The following is a 24023-nucleotide window of genomic DNA, read 5'->3' as shown; positions in this document are numbered from 1 at the left end:
TTGGATACTAACCCTTTTTTGGGTAGGTCATTTGCAAATATCTTCTCCCATCAATAGGTTGTCTTAGTTTTGTTGGTTGTTTCCTTTGCTCTGCAGAAGCCTTTTATTTTGATGTAGTCCTAATAGCTTATATTTGCTTTTATTCATCTTGCTTCAGGAGATGGATCTAGAAGGATGTTGCTATGACAAATGTCAGAAATTGTTGCCTGTGCTTTGTAGGATTTTTATGGGTTCAGGTCTCACATTTGGATCTTTGAGTTTATTTTTGTGTAGGTGTAATAAAGTGGTCCAGTTTCATTCTTCTACATGTAGCTTTGTTTTCCCAACACTATTTGTTCAAGAGACAGTATTTTTCCCATTGCATATCCTTGCCTGCTTTGTTAAAGGTTGATTGGCCATATAAATTGGGGTTTATTTCTGGGCTTTCTCTTCTGTTCCATTGATCTCTGTGTGTATTTTTGGGCTAGTACAAAAAACTCCCAAACAAAAGTCCAGGGCCAGATGGCTTCACAGGTGAATTCTACCAAACATTTGATGAAGAGTTAATACCCATTCTTCTCAATTTTTTCCAAAATATAGAGGAAGGAAAACTTCTAAATTCGTTCTATGACAACAGTATTACCCAGATACCAAAACCAGATAAAGACACCATTAAAAAAAAGAAGAACAAGAACTATAGGCCAATATTGCTGATGAATAGATGCAAAAACTCTCAACAAAACATTAGCAAGCTGAATTCAACAATATATTAAAAAAATCATTCACAGCAATCAAGTGGGATTTATTCCCAGGATGCAAGCATGATTCAATATTTGCATATCAACATGATATATCACAACAGTGAGGGAAAGGAAAAAATGTATGATCATTTCAATCAATGCAGAAAAAGCATTTGACAAAGTACAACATCCATTCGTGATAAAAATTCTCAACAGAGTAGATTTAAGAGGGAATATAACTCAACATAATAAAGGCCTTATATGAAAAACACACAGCTAACATTATTCTCAGTGGGGAAAAACAGAACTTTTTCTCTAAGATCAGGAATAAGACAAGGATGTCCACTCCCACCACTTTTATTCAACATCATACTGGAAGTCCTATCCACAGCAATTTGGCAACAGAAGAAATAAAAGGCATCCAAATTGCTAAGCAAGAAGTAAAACTATTTACAAATGATACTATGACTATAAACCCTAAAGACCCCACCAAAAAGCTACTAGGACTGAAATCATTTCACTAAATATGCAGGCTATAAAAAAAATCAGTGTACAGAAATCTGTGGCATTTCTATACACTAACATGAATCATCAGAAAGAAATTAATAATCCCATTTACAATTGCACCCAAGACAAAGTATATAGAATTATATGTATTTTATATATATTCGCAAGGAGGTAACTTGTACTCTACAAACCATAAAGTATTGATGAAAGAAGTTAAAGAGGACTCAAAGAAATGGGAAAACCTTCCATACTTATGGATTGGCAGAACAGATATAGTTAAAATGTCTATACTACCCAAAGCAGTCTAGACGTTTAGTGCAATCCCTATCAAAATACTAACAACATTTTTCACAGAACTAGAACAAATATTCCTAAACCACAGAAGACCTTGAGTAGTTAGAGCAATCTTGGAAAAGAAAAACATACTGAAGGAATCATAATTCCTGACTTCAAGCTCTATTACACAGCTGTAGTAACCAATACCACATTCATCAATGCATCTGTTGACGTACACTTGGGTTTCTTCTACATTATGAACAATGCTTACAGTTTTAGAACATACGTGTACAATTTAGTTCACACTCTTAATTTTTTGTCAATTTGCTTTCTCAATGGTGCATGTTATCAATATCAACTATGACGTATAATATAGAATATTTAAATTCTGACTGGCAAGATATGATCAAGTGTGGCCTTATTTAGGCCCCAAATAAAGATTAGTTATAAAGTTGGGAGGTTGGTTATTGCTTGGCAGGACAACAGTAATAGTGATTACCTGGGTCAGTTTGACTACAAAGCTTGGGTTCTCAAGAATAGGCACTTTACCTTCTATCAAGGGATCATTCCCTTATGTTAGTCATTTAGTAATGTGTAGAACTCAGGACAGGGTGGGGAAAGTCTGATGGGAACTAGAAAGAATCAGGAATTAGGCTGCAAGGATATTTCCTGCATCCAGAAGACCAGGACCATTTTTTTTTTGGTAAGAATTGTATTACATTTTTTTTTATATATGAAATTTATTGACAAATTGGTTTCCATACAACACCCAGTGCTCATCCCAAAAGGTGCCCTCAATACCCATCACCCACCCTCTCCTCCCTCCCACCCCCCATCAACCCTCAGTTTGTTCTCAGTTTTTAACAGTCTCCTATGCTTTGGCTCTCTCCCACTCTAACCTCTTTTTTTTTTTTTCCTTCCCCTCCCCCATGGGTTCCTGTTAAGTTTCTCAGGATCCACATAAGAGTGAAACCATATGGTATCTGTCTTTCTCTGTATGGCTTATTTCACTCAGCATCACACTCTCCAGTTCCATCCACGTTGCTACAAAAGGCCATATTTCATTTTTTCTCATTGCCACGTAGTATTCCATTATGTATATAAACCACAATTTCTTTCTAGTTGTAATGGATGGTTCATGCAATTCAGGTTTTTCTGGGGAAGGGGTACCTAAGAGAAATGCTCAGGAATCCTCAGGAATGGGTTGGTCTTTTGTTTTGCTTTTCCATGAAAACACTCTGCATTTAAGAATTCTAGATTTTCTGTAGTTTTTTTGACAAGAAGCTAATAATTTTTGTTCACAAAAGTAGATTTAGGCATGGACAATGGAGAGACCAGTTTTTTTGAAATATGAATGGCTAAAGATGATGTGACAATAAGTCTAAGAAACTGAGGAGGAAAAAATACTTTCCCAAGTAACAAAGTATACCTGAAACCTTCCAGAAAGTGGGTAGCTTCTTAAAATTAAAACTTGACATTATGACTGATAGATCTCATGAAACCTAGCCCTTGTTTATTAAGATTCTAAAATGTTTTCCTATTTCGTGTTGACGACTAGGGCATGCTGGCTTCATGTTCCTCATGAGTCTCCCCCAACCTCTTATTTTTTTCTAGGTTGGTGGGGGAAGCTGAGTGTGGGGGGTGGGTGGAAACTAGATAATTCCTAATTACCCAGATAAACCCGGATGATGCACTAAAAAAATTAAGCAACAATTAAAAAGCCTTTGATAATTTCCTCCTATATAGTGTTTTCAGGGCTCTTCTTATTTTGTAGAGCCACACATTGTTCTGGTACCATTTTTCTTCTGCCTTTAACGTTTTTAAAGTTTTTTTTTTTTACCTTTCTCATTGCTTTTAATACATTTTTAATCACTGTTTTTGAACATTTATTTTTTTCTTGTTTTCCCATTTTTCTTCTTGCCATTTCTTGAGCTCTTTAAGCCTGAATATATTGTTTAAGTTTGGAAAATACAGCTCTTCAAACAATGTTTCAGTTCCCTATGTTCTTCTTCCCCTTGGGGATTTTAACTGTGTATATTAGGCTGATGCTGTTTTTAATAGTTTTCTTTCTAGGTTTTATTTTAAGGAGTTTCTACTACTATCTGTAAGTTCACCAATCTTTTCTTTTGCAAGGTCCAATTTGATGTTAATCTCCTCTAAGTGTTTTTCATCTGTTGTAGTTTTCTACTTCTAGAAATCTAGTTGAATCAGTGTTTTAAAAATATCTTCATGTCCCTAGACTTTTGCTTATATAGGATACAGTTCAATAACTATCACGTCTATGGCTTCTCATTTTAACACCCATGGAAACCTCAGGACAGTTTCAATTCATTCATTTTTCTTCTCATTATAGGTCCGATTTTCTTGCTTCTTTACAACCCTGGTAATCTTTTATTGGATTCCAGACACCGTTTAATTTTACCTTACCGGGTGCCAGATTTTTTTCTTTCAAATACTTTTATATTTTGTTCTTGGTTCAAGTTACTTAAAAGCAGCTTAGTCATTTTGGTTCTTGCTTTTTAAGATAAGGTGGGCCTAGAGCTGTGCTCAGGCTGGGGACAGCTATTCCCTCTACTGAGGCAAGACTCTATGTACTCTGACCAATGCCCCATGAATCAGTTTTTTTCAAGCCTTAGTAGAAATAGGCATTACTCCTGGTTGGGTGTGAAAACCAAGGACAGTTGCATCCACTCCTTTCAGATTTCTCTTTCTCCAGCTTTGGGTAGTTTTCTTACACACATGCACTGATTAGTACTCAGCTGAATATTCTTCATAAAATTACTGGCCTTTGCTTCCAGAAGACATCATTTGAAATCTTTATACTGCTTTACACATATAATTCATAGCATGTATTTTCTCTAGTGCTTAAAAACTAAGTTTGGATTTTGAGTAGATACCTCAGGACATTGGTTCTCTAAGTGTGACTCTTAAATCAATGGTATCAGCATCATCTGGCAGAGTAGAAGTACAAACAGGCTACACCTAAGACCTATAGGATTGCAAACTCTGGATGGGGAGGCATTGTGTACAGCCAGCAATCTGGGTTTTAACAAGCCCTGTAGGTAATTCTGATAGGTGCTCAAGTTTGAGAAACAAAGTCTTAACATTCACAGTTTGAATAGGTAGAGACGGAGTCCTAAGGAATATTTCCAGTGCCCTGGAGTCCTCAGAATCAGGCAGCTGCCAGTCTCACTTGCTTACAGGTTGGTTCTGGTCAGGCAGGGGATTGAGTGCAACAGGGGTTACTTAAGCTGTAGAGAATATAGGAAGTAGAAAACAGCCTCTCTTCTTGGAAAGTTTCTTGATTAGAAATACTCTTTTCAAATTTTCTCTTCCCTCATAGCAGAGGGAGTTTGGGAAATGAGAGGGTTGTACAGAGTTGGGAACTGGTGGTAACTAATCCTATTTTGCACATAAGGCTTTCAAGGGAAATGAGCTAAGGGACCACACTCAGGGACCATAGCGCCAGCTTCTGGGATTTCTTGATCCCTAATGCCATGTTGGGTAAATAGGCTATTGGCTCCAGAAAGGAAGTTGGCAGTATTTAAAAAAGGGGGAGAGTTCATGCCACAGGGCAGCATGCATTGAAAAGGAGTTGCAACAGTGTTGGGCAAAAGCATTTATCTTGAGAAAAAATAGGCTTTCAACAGCAGCGGGCCAGATTCCCAGGCAGGCAGATTTGTTTGTCCTAAAAGCCTCACTCTAGCCTTTGTTGTCTCTTAGCCACATAATGACCCCACCTCTCCTGCCAGTCAAGAAGAGGACAAGAACAGAAGAGGAGACAAAAGTGGCTGCTCTCTTGATTTCTGTAAGTGGTTTGGCTCTTCCTTGCCAAAGGGAAAATTTGTTCATTGTTCAAATGATCAGGCTCTTCCTAAACAGACCCTAATTTGAGAAAAGATGGTTAGCTTGAGGAACACAGTGGGTAGTATGAAAAATGATTATAAAGAAATTCATTTTGCTAATGGCTGGACAAAATACACAATTGATACAATCACCCACAAATTTTGAGTACTCAAGAATTTAAATTGGTAGCACATTCTTTACCCATTGAGGTGTTGAGTTTGCGAGATGGAATGCCTTTACCCTCACCTCTGGCCTCAGCCCTGCCATTCCTAAGGTTTTGATATCAACCGAATTTTAAGTCCTCAGTTATTAATACACTTCTTTCATGCAATTGTTTTGATAAACTTATTAGTTACCTACTAAGAAGTAAGCTTATAGCAGGTACTAGGAAACTTTAAGTTTCCATTTAAAAAAAAAAACGTGTGCAAAAATGCAACGTGTACTATCATAGTAACAGGAATCTTTAGCCAGGAATTTTTATTGCAAGGTCTTTATAGTTTTGTTTAGTTAGCTGTAGTCTGAACTCTGCACATGTTCCCTGTAATCAAATTTGTTCTGGTTCCCCGTCCTCATGTTCCTTCACCTCACCACTGCCACCATAATCAAGTTCCTTAGAAAACGGTCTTAAGAGTTATAAGAGTTTAATATTAAATTTATAAACTCATGGACATTTATAAACCTTTGTTCTAAGGTGATCTAAAGGGCGTTAACATTAGCTCACCTACTATATCAAGAACTTCCAATGAGAGGTTATCTTCTCCATTTAAAGAGGAAATTGATGTATGGAGAATTTAGATAATCCTCATTCCTGCCTTGCATTGACAGTCTCCTTCAAGTTTTTTGCTTTCTGTCCTAAATGCAGATTCCCCTGAGTTTATACTTGCCACCTGGAGGAATGTGGATTACAAAAGAGACAAGCGGTTTCTTACCTGGATCTTACTGTACCTGGACTGTTTATCTAATTGCCTCTCTTACTAGACTACAAGCTATTTAATAGAAGGATTCACTTGGCACATACTTGGTACAGAATATTTTTTTCTTCCCTTTATTATAAATGTTGCAGGTGTCATAAAGGCTGCTGGACCTTCCTGTAGTGCCGGTCTTACTTGGCAGTTTTGTCTAGTCCGAGGCTCTTACATTTAAATAAGTCAGGTAGGCTAAGGGTGATAGGAGTGGCAGGGATTGAGACATACTAGAAAGTATGTGTTCGATCAGTGGAGGCAAGTGTTATTCACTTCCAGCCAATTGCTGCCATACAACGACAACCCCATGTTGCTAAATTTTCCAGTTTTTTAAAGTCAGAAATTTGTATTGTTGTGTAAAATTTTCCACTAAAAAAGCTGCTACACCAGTATCGGAGGTTCAAATTTTTTTTAGATGAGTCATGTATGTTTTACTTTTGTAAGAGCTGAATTTTTTTATAATTTGGTTAGGATGCAGAGACACACATGAGCACTAAAAATGGTAGTTTATGAGGATATCCGTAATGATGGCTTAAGTTAGTAGAGGCAGCAAGGATTTCAAAAGGAGAGAGAACAAAAGTGAATAGAGGCCAATGAAAAAACTCTAAGATAAAGGGGAAGTGTAGGAAACTAATCGCTGGGCTAAATAGAGCTTTCACTAAATCTGTTCTCTTAGAAAAGTGGCTGTTCATAGGATATAGGCTAAGGAGTTGTGATGCTTTGCCATTGTGGCATCCATGTGACTGGATGACACTCGGTTTTTGGAGTTCAGGGAAATGTTTCTGCTGAGTTGCTTTGTTCATTGGGGAACCTGCTGATTTGTGGAGGTATTTTCTAGAAACTCCCTTTGCCTGTGATCCTCATTATTGACCAAGGTCCATAACACAAACAAGGTCTGAAAAAGATTTTTTCCCCCCATAAAACCCCAAGGTTTTGAGTACACCATAGGTTCATAGGGAATGTGTGAAGAATTTCCTGGAAGATGGCACCATCTTGAGGTAAGAGAAGCATTTGCTAGTTTTTATGACTGTTTCTTCAACACCTATCACGCACCAGGTGTGGTTGTAACATTCACTGACGAATAGGTAAGAAATAAAAGCTGTCGTGTCTAGATTTTCAGAAATGTATAATTAGCTTCCAAAGAAAACTGAGCCAGCCACAGGGGAGTACATTTGAGGAAGTTGCAAAATATGAAGGAGGAAGGGAGAGAAAAATCAGAGAAGGGAACAAGCATTCTGACTTTTGACTGAGAGTTTCTCTGCCAATATCTCCTCACACAGAAAGTCTTATTTTCTTTCATACTCTTGCAATCTAATATTGCAAAAACAAAGTGAGATTTCTTTTTAAAAATATCTCAACAAAGTCTAGGTCTTATTAGCTTTTGCCAATCACTGCAAAAACTTAATATGACCTTTAAATAACAAACCTCAAAATGTGTGGTCAACTGGGACTACTTTACCTAAGATCAGAAGTGGACATACACAAAAAATGAATTTTTATAAATAACCAAAAATACCAGGGTGACGGGCACATGGATGGTACAGTCAATTAGGCATTTAACTTTGGCTCAGGACATGATCTCATGGTTTGGTTCATGGGTTCTGGCCCACATGGCACGCCGTGTTAGCACAGAACCCACTTCAGATCCCATTTCCCTCTTTGCCCCTTTCCTACTCATGTGCATGCTATCTAAAAAATAAACAGACATTAAAAAAAATAACGAGGGTGATATCACCAAGATGGTGACATAGTTCATTCCTGACTTTATCCCCCCCAAACAAGAACTGTTTATAAAGACACCATAGAGAAAATCCTAGAACACAGGGGTAAGGCTGAAGCACCCCTTTGTACTACAGAAACCAAGTTAGACGTAAAATGGCTAAATGCTGATTGTATTGCCCTTCCTCCAGGCAAGGGTAGGTCTCTGTGGACCCAGGGGAGACAGTTGGAGGTCTACCCCTGAGCCCATGGTTCCTCTAGTGGGAAAACAGCCCACGATGGACACATCCAGCTCCCAGAGCATTGTGGGTTATTTCTTGGGAAACTCACTCTGGCCTTACTCCATAGGCATTCAGGGAAATCTGTGGGCTTTATCATTGGGAATCTGATTGTGATGGGGGGTGGGGAGAGACTCAAATCTTGGCAGACCAAATTTCTATCTGCAATGACTAAATAATAGTCCCAGCCAGTGGCTTTGATCATCTGCAGAACCAACTTGGTGGTATAGTCTTATCAGGGAACCTGGTAGGATATAGGTCTGCCTTATTTGGGTCTTCAAACAAAACATTTTGCCAGCTCTGGAGTGTATTCTGTCCCAAGTAAGGTAGGGGATCTTAGTCATAGCCCAAGCCCACTGCTGACTGTAGCTTTCTGCCCCACCTAAACTGAAAGGCTGGCCAGAATACCTGGAAGCTGTATAGCCCAGCAATGTTTGGGGTGAATATGGCAGGCAGAACTGATCATCCACAGAGCAAAGATAGTTGGCCCTATGTGTCCAGGAACATGGGTCAGCTCAAGTCAGAACTGCAGAGAAGGAAAAAAAAAAAAAAAAAAAAAAAAAAAAAAAAAAAAAAGGCTTGTAGGACTTGGAGCTGGTTCTCCTGCTCTTTCCAGGCAAGGAAGTGAATCCATAGCCTCACTCATTACTGAATGACACCTTCAGCTTGCCTGTCCAGGGAATCTAATGAAAGGACATCCAATGGCCCTGCTTATAGTGGCATCTGAACAGAGTATAGGTTGTGGTTTTCTCCATCTGTGGAACAGAACTTCATGACTTGTCCAGCCAGGAAATTCCATGTGCATAATCTTGGTTAAATTCAGGTCCCTAAACAGCGAGCTATGCAGGCCTTGGGGCCTGTTCTGCTGTCCCAACAGGTCAGAAAAGCTAATTCATAGCCCCAACTACTACTCAGTATAGCACCTGGTCCTGAGCATGTAATAAGCCTGAGTAGAGAATGCTGGAAACCATGGAGCTCATCATACAGCCTCACTTGGGCAGGAAACCAAGCCAATCCAATTCTTAGCCAGTGGTACACCTCTCCTAACTTCAGAGTTCAGAGTTCAATCAGTGGCTTTGCTCAAAATAGACAATAATAGCAAAGCCTATCTGTCCAGGGAGGTTATATGGACATGTTTATAAGCCCAAACTGAACTGGCTGGTAAAGAATGGTCTCTGAAAAAAAAAAATATGTTCTGGAAGAAGAGATCATGCCATCAGATGTGTAAATACTAATGTAGTAATGTAAGAAATCAAGGATCACAAAAAAAAAATTCAGGTAAACAGGCCAGCAAAGGAAATGAATAAACCTTCAATAACCATAAAGAAACAGATCTATGAACTTCAAATAATTCAGAATAATTCTCAAGTTCAGTGAACAAGAACACAGATAACTAAACGAAATTAGAATGATGTATAAAAAATAGAAACCATCAAAAAAAAAAAAAAAGACCAAATGGAACTACTAGAGCTAAAAAAAAAAAAAATCTAATAACCAAGTTGAAGAACATGGGAGAGCTTCAAAAGTGAATCAACCGAATAGAGTGGGGGAAGGGGAGAAGTCAGTGTCCTGTTAAAAAAAAAAAAAAAAAAAAAAAAAAAAAAAAAAAAAAGCAGACATTTGAAGCTATTCAGGCAGAGCAGTAGAAAGAAAAATGAAAAAGTGAATAAAGCCTATGGGAATTATAAAGACAGTAGAAAGAAACAATATATGTATTATGGAAGTTGCAGAAGGAAAAAAAAAAGTATATTTTAAGCAATAATGGCTAAAATTTTCCCAAACCTGGGAGAGAAAGGGATATCTGGATCCATGGGGCCCCAAAGGACTCCAAATAGGTTGGAACCAATAGGGCTACAGATTATAATTGTCAACAAAGACAAAAACATTTTGTTTTCAATACACAAAGAGCAGAAAAGTTCTATACGAAAAACCCTTCATAAAACTATCAGATTTCTCAAACACTTCAGGCCAGGAGAGAATGGGAAGATATATTCAAAACGTGGAAAGAAAAAGTTGTCAACAAAGAAGCCCATACCAGGCAAAGTTGTCCTTCAGAAGTGGAGAAAGGAAGACTTTTTTGAACACTGAGAGAGTTCAACATTAGACCTGTCTTATACCAAATGCCAAAGGAAATTCTTTGGGTGGAAATAAAAGGGTATTAATTAATAGGATAAAAACCTAAGTAGTGCCAAAATCACTGATAAATATATAGTCAAAGTTAGATTCAGTAATATAGTGTGTGATTCACTTACAACACTAGTAAAAGTTAAATCATAAAAAAGCCTAATAATTAGACTGTTATTGGATAAACCATATAGAAGTATGTAAACTAACTTCAATAAGCTAAAATGTGAAGGGGAGAAACAAAAGTTTAGGACTACTGAAGTTGTAGTAAATTGTTACAAGTTTAAAATAGGGTATTATAACTAAAAATATTTTATGTAAGCCTCAAGGTGACCACAAAGGAAACAAACTGTAGAAATTCTACAAAAAAAATTAAATAAAAATTTTTTTAGAGAGAGCGTGTGCGTGCAAGTGAGGGAGAGGGGCAGATGGAGAGCGAGAGAGCGCGCGCGCGAGAGAGAGCAAGCATCTCAAGCAGGCTTCACACTCCGAATGGAGGAATGGAGCCTGGCACAGGGCTTAATCTCACCACCGTATCATCATGAACTGAGCCAAAAATCAAAAGTCAGCCATGCAACCGAGTCACCTAGTTAAAATTTAATAAAGTTATATTTAAGTAGTTCAAGAAATTATACAGAAAAGACGTTATAGCATCAAAGCATACTACCAAACGATAACAAAGACTACAGGATAAGAAATAAGGAAAAAATGGATCTACAGACAGCAACAAAATGGCAATAGTAAGTCCTTACCAATAACTACTTTAAGTGTAAATGAACTAAATTCTCCAAATAAGAGACCTAGTATGGCTAAATGAATTAAAAGAACACCACCACAAATCCCCTAATATGCTGCCTGTAAGAAATTCACTTTAGCCTTAAAGACACAGATTGTGCTCACTTCAGCAGCACATATACTAAAATTGGAATGATACAGGAAGATTAGCATCGCCCCTGCACAAGAATGACACGCAAATTCATGAAGCATTCCATATTTTTAAGAATATTAGCTGAAGTTAAAAATAGAATCCCTTTCTATGGAGGTAAAATGTAAAAGCTAGTCAGAATGAAATAATGTTGTAACTGAGCTGCAATCTCCAATGAATGCCACAGTGGCAAGGATGGATGAGGCAGAACAGAGAATCAGCAATATAGAGAAGCTTCTGGAGAATAATGAAGCAGAAAAAGAGGGAGACTAAGGCAAAAGAGCACAATTTAAGAATTAAACAAGTCAGTGACTCATTAAAAATGAACATCAGAATCATAGGAGTCCCAGAAGATGGAGAAAAAGTGGTAGATGGGTTATGTGAGCAAATCATAGAGGAAAAATTTCCTAACCTGGGGGAAGACACAGACATCAAAATCCAGGAATCAGAGGGCTCCTATGAGATTCAACAAAAACCGACCACTGACAAGATCATAGTTAAATTCACAAAATACTCAGGCAAGGAGAGAATCATGAAAGCAGCAAGGGAAAGAGAGTCCCTATCATAGAAGGGAAGACAGATCAGGTTTGCAGCAGACCTATCCACAGAAACTTGGCAGGCCAGAAAGGAGTGGCAGGATATATTCAGTGTGCTGAATCAGAAAAGTGTGCAGCCAAGAATTCTTTATCCAGCAAGGCTGTCATTCAAAATAGGAGAGATTAAAAGTTTCCCAAACAAAAATTAAAGGAGTTTGTGACTACTAAACCAGCCCTGCAAGAAATTTTAAGGGGGACTCTCCAAGAGGAGAAAAAGATAAACAAATAATACATACCAAAAGCAACAAAGACTAGAAAGGACTAGAGACCACCACCAGGAACTCCAACTCTACAAGTAACATAATAGCAATAAATTCTTATCTTTCAGTACTCTCTAAGCATCGATGGACTAAATGCTCCAATCAAATGACATAGGGTAACAGAATGAATGAGAAAATAAGATCCATCTATAATGCTGTTTTACATGAGACCCACTTTAGATTATAAGACTCTTCAGATTGCAAGTGAGGGGATGGAGAACCATCTAACATGCTAATGGTCAACAAAAGAAGGCTGGAGTCATCATAGACAATATAGAACTTTAAAGACTGTAACGAGATGAAGAAGGGCATTATATCATAATTAAGGGGTCTATCCACCAAGAAGACCTAACAATTGTAAACATTCATGTTCCAAATGTGAGAGAACCCAATTAATCACAAATAATCTCATTGACAGGAATAGTCTAGTAGTAGGGGACTTCAATACCCCACTTACAACAATGGACAGATCATCCATTCAAAATTCAACAAGGAAACAATGGCTGTGAAGGACACACTGGACCAGATGAACAACATATATTCAGAACATATCACCCTAAAACAGTGGAATATACATTTTTCTCCAGTGCACATGGGATGTACTCCACAATAGACCACATACTGGGACACAAATCAGCCCTCAACAAGTACAAAAAGATCGAGATCATACTGTGCATATTTTCAGACCACAACACTAGAAACTCGGAATCAACCACAAGAAAAAATTTGGAAAGGTAAGAAATACTTGGAGACTGAAGAACATCCTACTAAAGAATGAATGGGCTAACCAAGAAGTTAAAGAGGAAGTTAAAAAGTACATGGAAGCCAATAAAAATAGCACCACAACCCAAAACCTGAGAGGCAGCAAAGGCCGTCATAAGAGGCAAGCATATAGCAATCCAGGCCTTCCTAAATAAGGAAGAAAGATTTCAGATAGACAACCTAACCTTACACCTTAAGGAGCTGGAAAAAGGACAGCAAATAAAACCCCAAATCTGAAGACCGAAAATAAGATTAGAGCAGAAATTAATGCTATCAAAACAAACAAAACCAGATCAATAAAACCAGAAGCTTGTTCTTTGAAAGAATTAACAAAATTGATAAGCCACTAGCCAGTTTGATAAAAAAGAGAAAAGGACCCAAATAAATGAAAGGAGAGATCACAACCAACACAGCAGAAATACAAACAGTAAGAGATTATGAGCAATTATACACCAATAAAATGGGCAATCTGGAAGAAACGGACAAATTCCTAGAAACATGTAAACTACCAAAACTGAACAGGAAGGAATAGAAAGTTTGAACAGATCTATAAACCAGTAAAGGAATCGAATTAGTAATCAAAAATCTCCCAAAAAACAAGAGTCCAGGGCCAGATGGCTTTCCAAGGGAATTCTACCAAACATTTAAGAGTTAACCCCTATTCTCTTGAAGCTGTTCCACAAAATAGAAGTGGAAGGAAAACTTCCAAACTTTCTATGAAGCCAACATTACCTTGTTCCAAAACCAGACAGAGACCCCACTAAAAAGGAGAACTATAGACCAATTTTCCTGATGAACATGGATCCAAAAATCCTCAAGATATTAGCCAACAAGATCCAACAATACATTAAAAACATTATCTACCACGACCAAGTGGGATTTATACCCGGGATGCAGGACTGGTTCAATATCCGCAGAACAATGTGGAGGAGAAAAAAAAAAAAAAAACAACAATGTGATTCATCATATCAATAGAAGGACAGGAACCATATGATCCTTTCAGTAGATGCAGAGAAAGCATTTGACAAAATAAAACATCCTTTCTTGATAAGAACCCTCAAGGAAGTAGGAATAGAAGGATCATACCTCGAGATCACAAAAGCCATATACAAAAGACCTAATGCTAATATCTTCAATGGGGAAAAACAGCTTTCTGCCTAAGGTCAGGAACAAGACAGGGATGTCCACTTTTGCCACTACTATTCAACATAGTATTTGAAGTCAGCCTCAGCAATCAGACAACACAAAGAAATAGGAGGTGGTCAAACTTTCACTCTTCTCAGGTGACATGATACTTTATATGGAAAACCCAAAAGATTCCACCAAAAAACTGCTAGAATTGATTCATGAATTCAGCAAAGTTGCGGGATATAAGAATCAGAGCACAGAAATCAGTTGCATTCCTATATACCAACAATGAAGCAACAGAAAGAAATTCAAGGAATCAATCCCATTTGTAATTGCACCAAAAACCTAAAATACCTAGGAATCAACTTAACCAAAGAGGTGAAAAATCTATACACTGAAGACTATAAGAAGCTTAAGAAATTGAAGACAAAAAGTGGAAAAAAGATTCCATGCATCTGGATAGGAACAAATATTGTTAAAATGTCAATACTACCCAAAGCAATCTACATATTCAATGCAATCCCTATCAAAATAACACCAGCATTCTTCACAGAGCTAGAACAAATAATTCTAAGTTTTGCATGGAACTGGAAAAGACCCCGAATAGCCAAAGCAAGCTTGAAAAAGAGAACCAAAGCAGGAGGCATCACAATCCCGGACTTCAGGCTGTACTACAAAGCTATAATCAAGACAGTATGGTGCCGGCACAAGAACAGACACTCAGATCAATGGAACAGCATAGAGAACCCAGAAATGGGCCCACAAACATATGGCCAACTAATCTTTGACAAAGCAGGAAAGAATTTCCAATGGAATAGAAATGGTCTCCTCAGCAAGTGGTGCTGGGAAAACTGGACAGCAACATGCAGAAGAATGAACCTGGACCACTTTCTTACACCATACACAAAAATAAACTCAATGGATGAAAGACCTAAATGTAAGACAGGAAGCCATCAAAGTCCCAGAGGACATAGCAGGCAAAAACCTTTGATCTTTGCTGCAACAACTTCTTCAAAATTTTTTTTTTTTTATTTTTGGGACAGAGAGAGACAGAGCATGAACAGGGGAGGGGCAGAGAGAGAGGGAGACACAGAATCGGAAACAGGCTCCAGGCTCCGAGCCATCAGCCCAGAGCCTGACGCGGGGCTCGAACTCACGGACCGCTAGATCGTGACCTGGCTCAAGTCGGACGCTCAACCGACTGCGCCACCCAGGCGCCCCTGCTGCAGCAACTTCTTACTCAACACGTCTCCAGAGGCAAGGGAGACAAAAGCAGAAATGAACTACTGGGAACTCATCAAAATAAAAAGCTTCTGCACAGTGAAGGAAACAATCAGCAAAACTAAAAGGCAACCAACAGAATGGGAGAAGATATTTTGCAAATGACATTATCAGATAAAGGTTTAGTATCCGAAGTCTATAAAGAACTTATCAAACTCAAACACCCCAAAAAGAAATAATCCAGTGAGGAAATGGGCAGAAGACATGAATAGTCACTTCTCCAAAGATGACTTCCAGATGGCCAACCAACACATGAAAAAAAATGCTCAACATCATTCATCATCAGGGAAATACAAGTAAGAACCACAACGGAGATACCACCTCACACCTGTCAGAATGGCTAACATTAACTCCGGCAACAACAGATATTGGCAAAGATGTGGAGAAAGATAATTTCTTTCGCATTGTTGGTGGGAATGCACGCTTGTGCAGCCGCTCTGGAAAACAGTATGGAGGTTCCTCAAAAAATTAAAAATAGAACTATTCTGCGACCCCGCAATTGCATCACTAGGTATTTATCCAAGGGATACAGGTGTGCTGTTTTGAAGGGACATATGCATCCCAATGTTTATAGCAGTACTATCAACAGTAGGAGAAGTATTGTAAGAGCCCAAATGTCCATTGATGGATGAATGGATAAAGATGTGGCGAGCGCACGCACATACGGAGTATTACTCGACAATCAAAAAGAATGAAATCTTGCCATCTGCAACTATGTGGCTGGAACTAGAGGGTATTATGCTAAGTGAAATTAGACAAGGACAAATGTCATGACTTCACTCATATGAGGACTTTAAGACACAAAACAGACGAACACAAGGGAAAAGAAGCAGAAGTATAAAGACGGAGAGGGACAAAACCTAAGAGACTTTTAAATATGGAGAACAAACGGTTACTGGAGGGGTTGTGGGAGGAGGGATGGGCTAAAACGGGTAAGGGGCATTAAGGAATCTACACCTGAAATCCTTATAGCATTATAAGCTAACTGGAATGTAAATTAAAAACATAAGAAAAAAAATAGAAAAGACACGGTGAGGATGATGGGATGGGTAAGAGATATTTTATTTAAGCAAATTGTAACCAAAATAAAACAGAGGTAAGCTGTATTTGTACGGACAAAATGGAGTTTATGCTAAAAATGTTAAGGGACAAAGAAGATCTTTATATAATGAAGTTGTCGATCAAGATATAATGATTGCAAATATTTATTCACAGTATAATTTGGGTGCTCTGATATTCTAGGTAAAATAAGTGAGACAGACAAATGTAGTGGGATCTTACATGTACAATCTAAAAACCAAAAGTAAGAGTGAAACCATATGGTATCTGTCTTTCTCTGTATGGCTTATTTCACTTAGCATCACACTCTCCAGTTCCATCCACGTTGCTACAAAAGGCCATATTTCATTTTTTCTCATTGCCACGTAGTATTCCATTGTGTATATAAACCACAATTTCTTTATCCATTCATCAGTTGATGGACATTTAGGCTCTTTCCATAATTTGGCTATTGTTGAGAGTGCTGCTATGAACATTGGGGTACAAGTGCCCCTATGCATCAGTACTCCTGTATCCCTTGGGTAAATTCCTAGCAGTGCTATTGCTGGGTCATAGGGTAGGTCTATTTTTAATTTTCTGAGGAACCTCCACACTGCTTTCCAGAGCGGCTGCACCAATTTGCATTCCCACCCACAGTGCAAGAGGGTTCCCGTTTCTCCACATCCTCTCCAGCATCTATAGTCTCCTGATGTGGATCCTGAGAAACTTAACAGGAACCCATGGGGGAGGGGAAGGAAAAAAAAAAAAAAAAAAAAAGAGGTTAGAGTGGGAGAGAGCCAAAGCATAAGAGACTGTTAAAAACTGAGAACAAACTGAGGGTTGATGGGGGGTGGGAGGGAGGAGAGGGTGGGTGATGGGTATTGAAGAGGGCACCTTTTGGGATGAGCACTGGGTGTTGTATGGAAACCAATTTGACAATAAATTTTATATAAAAAAAATAAAAACCAAAAGTAAGACCACCACCACCCTCCCAAACTTAGAGTAAAATAAAGCAGATTTGTGGTTACCAGAGGTGGAGGGGGTAGAGGAGTGTCAGGATCTAAAATTAAGGCAGATGAATGTGGCTAAAAAAGGTCCAAACCGCCATTTTGAAGATAAGGAAGTACTAGGGGTATGATGAAAAATGAGGACTACAGTGGATACTGCTGTATGGCCAACTTATAAGTTGTTAAGAGACCAAATTCCACGAGTTCTAATCATGAGGGAAAAATAAGTTATTTTTCCTATTTGTATCTGTAAGAGTTGATGGATGTTAACTTATTTTGATGATTTGACTAATATTGTGAAATGATTGTTATCGCCTTTAATTTATGAGTGCTAGGTATCAGTTATGTTTGAAAATAAGTGGTGGGGAAAAAACTCAAAGATCCCACATCTTAGAAAAGGAGCAGTGTATTCATATAAGCTCACAGCTTTATAGTAAAATTTTCAACTACTAGGAGATGTACCTTAGTAACTCCATATCTACATCTATTTATAACTTGTGAGTTCTAACTTACAAGAAGTAACTGTTTAGAGATCTAGGAATTAGAATTTTTCATTTTCCTCATTTACATTCTAGTTTACAAAAATATAAATGGAAATTAACTTTATGCTTTTGAAAGCCTGTTGCCAATGGTATTCTTAAGACTGTAAACAGTAGGGTTTAATGTTATATAAGAAGTTACTTTTGGGGTGCCTGAGTGGCTCAGTTAAGTGTCCAACTTCAGCTTAGGTCATTATCTCTTGCTTTGAGTTTGAGCCCCATGTCAGGCTCTGTGCTGACATCTCAGAGCCCAGAGCCTGCTTCAGACTATCTCCATCTCAGTTCCTCCCCCACTCACCCCTGTCTGTGCATCTCTCTCCAAAAATAAACATTAAAAACTTAAGAAAAGTTACTTTAGATTTAGTTCTTAAGCCACCTCCAGTATCAAAATTGGGAAGATGTTATGATGGATCATTTGCTCTTTGTTGTAGGTAGATTAATGTTACTAAGGATGTTATCCTCCTTAGCTGCAGAACTCTAAAAGGTTACATGGAAAGGGGGAATTAAAAGGGTGTAGATGGAATTAACTTTACTCACCAGCTAAACGTAAAAGAGGGAGAGTGTCCTGGATTATTCAGGTGAACCCAATGTAATCACCAAATTTAAAAGTAGAAGAGGTTGGCAGAGGGGAGGAGTTGGAGACATGTGACTATGGAAACTACGCGTAACAGATGCAATGCTTCTGGCCTTGAAGATGAAGAAAGAGTGCCTCTAGATGCTGTAAATCAAGGAAACAGATCTTCCCTTAGAGCTTCCAGAAAGGATTGCAACTTTACCGAAGTCTATTTTTACCCAGTGAGACCAAGTCTTGGTCTTCTGACCTACACAACTGTAAGATATTATGTTTGTATTATTTTGAGCCAATAAATTTGTAGTAATTTGTTTTGGGAGCATTTGGAAACTAACACCTTAAAATGAGTGAATTATAAGGTTCTAGATTTTTGGGTTTTTTAAAGTGTTAGATTTACTTAAAACATAATCCAGACTTCCTGAGTGCAAGGAAGTTCTGGATTACCTTCTTACCATAAATAGAAAATTGGATGAAATATAAAAAACAAAAATGAAAACATTATCAGGGAGTACAATGGGCAACACTGGACTGTGACACCCAGGAGGTGGGAGACAAGCGAGTTAAGCTTTATAATGACATTCACTTTCTGCTGTAAAGAATGGAAAGCCAAATGAAGTAAGTCTTCAAGAATAGGTAGAGAGGATGTAGAGATGGGGAACAACAAACAATCCTTGAAGTATTTCCAGGTTGAGCAGATTGGAGAAACCATGGCAGCTGGAATTTGCATAATTCCCTCCTCTCTACTATTCTGTCCCACAGCAAAAGAACAAGATGTATGGGGGTGTGCTCAAATCTCTGGCTGAATAACAATTTGAACATGCTTAAAAGTTCTTATTGTCTAGTCTTATGAAGTTCTACCATAAGGAATAGATAATCCTAGGGGAGCTATAGAGTTAAGAATTCCCTAAGCTCAAGCATGTATAGAAATTGTTCACAATAGCCAGAGTAAAGAATGCTTGTTGAATACATAAATATTCTGCAGAGACTTCAGAAGGGCTAGGTCTTAGTAGCAGGGTTTAATTAACCTTAAAATAAAGGCTCTCAAACTTATTCTAGAACAAAAACCAAGCACACACATGCCAATTATAATTTTCAAACTCCTTCACAAATAATTTAGATATTCTCCCGAGTCCAAAACTCCTTAAATCTAAAAAGGCCCCTTGCTCAACAGGGAGAATACATAATGTCCAGCATATAAGATTTGTTGCACATACAAGGAAGCAGGAAACTAATACATAACTAAATGACCACAAAGACAATACAGATCTAGATGATAGAAATAGGAAGGGAGGATGCTAAAACAGCTAAAGACAGTCTAAATATGCTTAATGTGTTCATAGACTTAGAATGTAGACATAAAGAGAAAACAAATGAAAGATGAGAAGTTGAACCACTAGAGGTGAACATGATCCTATACAAAATGGAAATGTTACTTGTTAGGATACCAGATTAGAGGGAAAAAGTTAGTAAACCTGGAAGACCTAGCAATAAAAATTAAAAAAAAATATGAGAAAAAGTGCTTCAGTTATTTGGGGACAATATCAAGAAGTCTAATACATATGTAATTGAAGTCTCAGAAAATGAGGGGAAAGAAAATATTTGAAGGAATGAGGCCTAAAAATTTACCAAGTATGATGCTTTCTACACACAGATCCAAGGAGGTGAATGAAAACCCACAAACCAGAAGTCAAACAAAACCAGATAAAAACTAAGAAAAATCATACCGAGATGCGTCAGAATCCAATTGTTAAAAATCAGTGCTAATGTGGATTTTGAGAGTTCACAATATATACATAGGAACAATTATTCAAACTTTTCATTTAAAAGTATGCAAGTTGAAGTCATTGGAAGTGGCACTCTTTTTGGTAAAGGTTTTTATTTTTGAGAAAGTGAGCAGGGGAGAGGCAGAGGGAGAGATGGTCAAAGGAAAGGACATTTGATGCAAACTTGGATTTACAAAAAGGAATAAGGAACATTGGCAAAGGTAAACATGTTGAAAAATATACAAAATTTTCATTTGAAAATCTTTAGTTATATGGCAGTGTCTAGTTGAGTTTGTAACAAGAGAAAACGTATGACAATAAGAGGAAAAGTGAAGCTTTATAAATATACATTACACATAAAGGGATTAATTTGAAGGGATCCATATTGTAAACTCTAGACCAGCCACTAAACATAAGCACAGACACACATAGCTTATAAGCCAACAGTAGAGAGAACATAAGATATATTCACTCTGAAAAAGACAGGCCCCTAAGAAGTCAGGAATAGAGAGGAGAAAGACTTGAAGTAGGAAAAAGGTGGTAAAAAGGTAGATTTAAATAAAATAAATTAATAGTTCAAATAAACATACCAATTAAAAGTCAAGACCCAATTCTATGCTGCCTATAGGAAGCTCACTTTAAATATAAAAAGACTGATTAAGTAAAAATGAAAACACAGAAATAAGTTATCCAAATCCCAATTAGAAGATACCTGGTCTAATTTTAACAAAGCTATCAAGCCAAAGGACTATCTGGAGTTCAATTGATCCCCTGTGAAATTTCCGGTTAATCAACCAAATAGAAGGTATCATGAATATGTATGGACCTAGAAATAGGTTGAAAAAACCCCAAAAGATCACAAATGACTGTTGGATTTATTGTTCAATATTCTTGGTTATGCAAAAACAGGTAGATATTTATGTCATCTACATAATTTTAAACCAACTTGACCCAACATTTATGTACAACTCTCCACTCATCAACAGAAATGAATTCTTTTGAAGTGCACATGGAATATTCACCAAAAGACCCTAGATCCTTGGTCACAAAAGTAGTCTCCATAGATTAAAAAAAAATAATTGAATATAGATTATAGTCATTTTGACCTCCACAGAATAAAAAAATTAGAGTATTTCCCAAGTTAGGAGTTAGACACTGAAGTAACCAATGGATCAAAGAAGAAATCAAGATAATTGGAAAATATCTTGAAGAGAATACCAAGTATCAAGATTTGGGAGATGCAGCTGAAACAGTGCTTAGAAAAAGTTCATAGCATTGAAAGCTTCTATTTAGAAAAGATTATCTCAAAGGATTTAGGCTTCCTTGAGAAGTCAGGAAAAGAAAAAGCAGTTAAATCTGAAATAAAAAGAAAATATAAAAGCAGAAACGTATAAAATTAAAAAAAGTGAAAATCTGGGTCTTCGAAAAGCTGAATAAAATGTGAAAACTGATCAAAAGGTCAGAACATAAGAGATCTACATTATCAGTATCAGGAACATGTAAGGAATAACCCTAGAGATTCTCCAGACATTCAGAAGGATAAGATCAACAAGTTTAGGTCAGCAAATTTGACAACCAAGGTAATATTTCCTCAAGCACAAATTATGAACAGATTTAAGTAATATAGAACATAAGCAACTTCATATGCATTAAAAAAACCCAATGTATATTTTAAATCCTTACTGTGAAGAAAATTCAGGTCTGAGTATTACTAGTAGGTTTATCAAATGTTTAAAGAAGTAATAGCAACCCTATGCAAACTCTTTATTTTTTAAGGACTGTCCATATATTTTATGAGGCCAAATTAGCCTGCTAGCAAAGATATTAACAAAATTTCTTATGGACATAGATGCAAGACTTCTTAAAAAGTTAAAAGAAATAAAATGTGGCAATATGTAACTTGAATTCAGCCACATACAAAAACTCAGGTCCTATCTGGGAATGCAAGTTTGGCTTTATGATTGGCATCCAAATTGTAGAGGAAGAATTAAAATGGTCACTATTTGCAGATGATAGGATATTATATATGGGAAACGAGATTCTACACACACAAAACAGAACTGATCAGTGAATTCAGTTAAGTTGCAGAATATAAATGTCAGTGTACAAAAAATGTTGTATTTTATACACTAAAAGTGAAACTACCAGAAATTAAGGAAACAATCCTATCTATAATTGCATCAAAAGTACTTAGGAATAGGTTTAATAAAGGAGATAAAGCTATACTTAAAATTACAGGACACAGATAAAAGAAATTAAAGAAAAAAATAAGTGGAAAGCTATTCTGTGCTAATGGGTTGAGAAATTTTTTTAAGTGTCCATACTACCCAAGGCAATCTATAGAAACAACCCATATCAGATTATCAATGGCATTTCCCACAGGAATAGAAGGATTTTTAAGATCTGTATAGAACCACAGGAAGACCCTTAATAGCCAAAGCAGTCTTGGGGGAAAAAAACACTGGAGGCATTTTACTTCTTGATTTCAAAACATGTTATAAAGCTATAGTAATTAGAACTGTATGGTATTAGCATAAAATACACAGAGCAATGAACAGAATAGAGAGCCCAGCAATAAGCCCATGCATAGATGGTCAGTTAATTTACAACAAAAGATGCCAAGAACATACAACAGGGAAAAGATGGCAAGAACATACAAAAGATGCCAAGAACATACAACACTATGAATGGTGTTGGGAAAACTGGTCAGCCTCCTGCAAGAAGGAGACTGGACCCTTATTTTACGTTATACACAAAAATCAACTCAAAATACATTCGAGACTTGCATGTAAGACTGAAACCATAAAATTCCTAGAAGAAAACACAGGCAGTAGGTTTCTTGGCATGGGTCTTGACAATGCTTTTTAAAAATTTGACACCAAAAGCAAAGGCAACAAGAGCAAATATAAACAAATGGGACTACCTCAAACTAAGAAGCTTCTGTACAGTCAACTAGGAAAAGGTAATATACCCAATAGGAGAAAATATTTGTAAATCACATACCTGTTAAGGAGTTAATATCCAAAGTCTTTAAGAAACTTCTGAAACTCAGTAACAAAAAGATTAAAGAATGGGCAGAGGAACTGAGTAGACATTTTTATAACGACAAATGGCTTAGTGATCCATGAAAAGGTGCTCAACATCACTCATCATAAAGTATATGCAAATCAAAACCACAATGAGGCATCTCACATTTGTCAGGATGGCTGTCATTGAAAAGACAAGATAAGTGTTCATGAGGATGTGGAGAAAAGGGACCTTTGAACACTCTTGGTGGAAATGCAAATTGGTAGTGCTATTATACTAACTGTATGGAGGTTCCTCAAGGAGTTTAAGAATTCCCATATGATCTAGCAATTCTATTTCAGGGTGTATGTCTGAAGGAAACAAAGCATTGTCCTATGAAGATATCTGTACCCTGTGTTTACTGCAGTATTATTTACAACAGCCAAGATGTAGAAACAATCTAAATGTCCAGTGATGGATAAAAGGATAAAGTAAATTGATGTATTACATGCATATAAAAGGCGTGCACATATATACAATACAGGAATACTATTCAGCTGTAAGAGAAGGCGATCTTACTGTTTATGACAACATGAATGGACCTTGATTTGAGGGCCTTGTGGTAAGTGAAATACAAAGGAAGATACTATATTATATCATGTAAAATTCAGTATAAATCACCTCATAGAAACAGATTTTAAATTTGTGTTTGCCAC

At 37.2% G+C, this 24023-nt stretch overlaps 1 long non-coding RNA gene and 1 other non-coding gene across 16 annotated transcripts in view; one reads left to right on the top strand and one right to left on the bottom strand.

Moving 5' to 3' along the window:
- LOC123379156 overlaps nt 1–24023 on the bottom strand; it is a 107418-nt gene that overhangs the window by 65817 nt on the left and 17578 nt on the right. For 3 of the 15 annotated variants that reach the window (XR_006583232.1, XR_006583219.1, XR_006583233.1), the window contains one exon: nt 8716–8833. The exons of 6 other annotated variants lie outside the window; for them this stretch is intronic. This is a non-coding gene — a long non-coding RNA (uncharacterized LOC123379156). Of the gene's footprint in view, nt 1–2495; nt 5388–8715; nt 8834–17079; nt 17148–18235; nt 18686–24023 lie in introns of those variants that run through there. 6 more of the 15 variants (XR_006583225.1, XR_006583223.1, XR_006583222.1 and 3 more) reach the window with 6 other exon arrangements.
- On the top strand, nt 11324–11429 carry LOC111562038. Its single transcript, XR_002745098.2, has one exon. It is a non-coding gene; the product is annotated as a U6 spliceosomal RNA (small nuclear RNA).

Source organism: Felis catus, chromosome C1, assembly GCF_018350175.1.
Source record: "Felis catus isolate Fca126 chromosome C1, F.catus_Fca126_mat1.0, whole genome shotgun sequence".
Lineage (NCBI taxonomy): Eukaryota > Metazoa > Chordata > Mammalia > Carnivora > Felidae > Felis > Felis catus.
This window is presented reverse-complemented; position numbering and strand designations above follow the sequence as displayed.